General features: G+C 46.3%; 1 protein-coding gene across 4 annotated transcripts in view; it reads left to right on the forward strand.

The window, feature by feature from the left end:
• LOC134455900 (microtubule-associated protein 4) overlaps window positions 1–2,500 on the forward strand; it is a 170,695-nt gene that overhangs the window by 103,811 nt on the left and 64,384 nt on the right. The gene's annotated exons all lie outside the window — the stretch shown is intronic.

Genomic DNA, 2,500 nt, shown 5'->3' on the forward strand with positions numbered 1-2,500 from the left:
CTGGCTGTCTGGTAGCGGTGGTGGTGGGCACCGTCTATCTCCACCTGTCGTCTTCTCCTGTCCTCTCCTCCCCTCTGCCCCCACACCAAATCACTAACTCCTCCAACCCACCCCCTCGTACCTTTCCCCCATCCCCCCCAGCCTGCTCCTCTCAGGCAGGCAGAGACATGATTCGAGGCGTGCAGCCCTGGCTGGCTGCTGCGCGCCCTCCCCCTCTCTATGGCTATGGTGTGAGACAATGGCGTGGCTTTGGCTTGTGGCTGTGCCTTACTATACGATCCCGTAGGTTTGGTTTGATGGGGGCTCTCATCTCTCCTCTGCTTTTTTAGACTGGAACGTTACTGGTGTTTGTTTACTTGTTCGTTGTCATGGATACCATTGTCGTCGTCGTGGTACCCATTACTTGAGGCCTGAGCTGAGCTTGTCGTGATTAACCCCGTCTTCTCCATCCCCAACCCCTCCGGGTGTCTCTCTGCCACTAACCCCACAGACGGACGGGGTCGGCCCTGTGGACCAGTGATTTCTATCTATCTATTAATAATATCTATCTATCTATCTATCTATCTATCTATCTATCTATCTATCTATCTATCTATCTATCTATCTATCTATCTATCTATCTATCTATCTATCTATCTATCTATGCTGTCTCTCTATCTATTTCTATATCTCTCTCTGTCTCTTTCTGTTACACACACTAGGTCTCCCTCTTCCTCTCCTCTCCTCTCCTCTCCCCTCTTCCCCACATCTCTCCCTCTCTCTACACCTCCGTGTGTATTGAAATCACGGCAAGAGCATCCGTTTTTCCAAAAAGCCACAGCACCCGTTTGTGCTTGCTAACACCTCCCATCTCTCTTTTCCAGACGCAGCCTCTCTTTTTATTCACTCACCAACCCGAACAAAGCGGACACCCTGTTGTTGCATGAACGCTAACCAAAGACTTTTGTGTGGTTTTATTGTGTGTCTAAAAATGTCCACAGAGAAGAGAAATCACTAATGTTCTCTCTGTTTCTGTCCCCCTCCACACCTCTCCCCTACACCTCAAAACCCCTCTCCTCGTCTCATCTCTCATCTGATTGGTTCCACGCTCGGCTGATGCGCCTGTGGCTGATCGTTAACAGGTGAGTCACACTCTTCTTCTTCTTCTCCTCTATGCCACCATGTTCTCTCCCTCCCTCTCTCTCCCTCTCTCCCTCTCTCTCTCTCTCTCTCTCTCTCTCTCTCTCTCTCTCTCTCTCTCTCTCTCTCTCTCTCTCTCTTATCAATTAATTTGCCCTCGCTGTGGAGAGCCACACGGATGCAGATAGCGTGCTCTCCCGAGGTGAGGCTGATTTAATGAAATACATTAAACGCGGTAATGAAATTATGCAATAAAAGAAAAATCAGTCATATCATATCCCCTGTAAGCATATCATATCCCCCCTGGGTGAAATAATCCCATTTGTGTTTTAGTGTGGCGTTATAAAATATCAGATGATGCTTGACGCGCTGTGGGTGTCATCATGGGGTGTACAAAGTGCAGATAACTGGTGCTCAATGCGGCACTAGCTGTTCCTCGGTCACCTGTGCCTTGTAACATAGCTATGGGGTGAGAGATGCTGACGCTGTGCTGTGTGAAGCTCTGAACTCTCCCCCAGGGAGAAAGATAACTTCTTTTCCCGTGTGTCTGTCCTTTTCTTTCGCACTCCAAGCCAGCTGTCCAGATAACATTTCAGGAGATTTTCTCTTTCAACGTTCCTCTCTCTGAGTGTCGTCCCATAGCGTATGCTAGTTCACCTGTGGAACGCTGTAATAGTCACTGAAAAGTTTTTACTATAGCATAGTCATACATTACATCAGTGGTTCTCAACTGGAACAGTCTTGGGACCCACCATTTTCCACTCTCATTCGGTCGCGACCCAATTTTTTTAGCGTTCAAGTCAATTCAATGCAATTCTCAAAATGTAACCAAGACTTGAATGACTGGTTGCACGCTATCTATCTCGCATAAACATTCAGATTGTATCTATGACGACAGATGACACAGAGTTCACTAGCCTATCAAAATAAAAGTTGTAAATTGTTTGTAAATTGTTTGTAAATTGTTGTAAATTTCTTTTTTTTACACCAAGGCCCCGCAACCCACCCATGACCCCTCCGTGACCCACTTTTGGGTCGTGACCCACCAGTTGAGAAACACTGCATTACATAGCCCTTCACTACTATGGTATTGCACAGTACCTTGAGAAATGCATAACGACTTGGTCCTTGCCCTTTTTGTAATAGCCAATTTATAACAGGGGCCCCGTTTTAATAGGATTCTCTCTTTTTGTCTTAATCATTCTCATTCGTCAACACACACACACACACAACACACACACACACACACACACACACACACACTTACACACACACCTGAAGAGAATCTTTGAGAATTCTTCTTTTTCACTTGCTCTCACTGTCTCACTCAGTCTGTCTCTTTTTCATGCTAATCGTCTTTTACATAAACAAAAGATCCCTC

Source organism: Engraulis encrasicolus, chromosome 9, assembly GCF_034702125.1.
Source record: "Engraulis encrasicolus isolate BLACKSEA-1 chromosome 9, IST_EnEncr_1.0, whole genome shotgun sequence".
Lineage (NCBI taxonomy): Eukaryota > Metazoa > Chordata > Actinopteri > Clupeiformes > Engraulidae > Engraulis > Engraulis encrasicolus.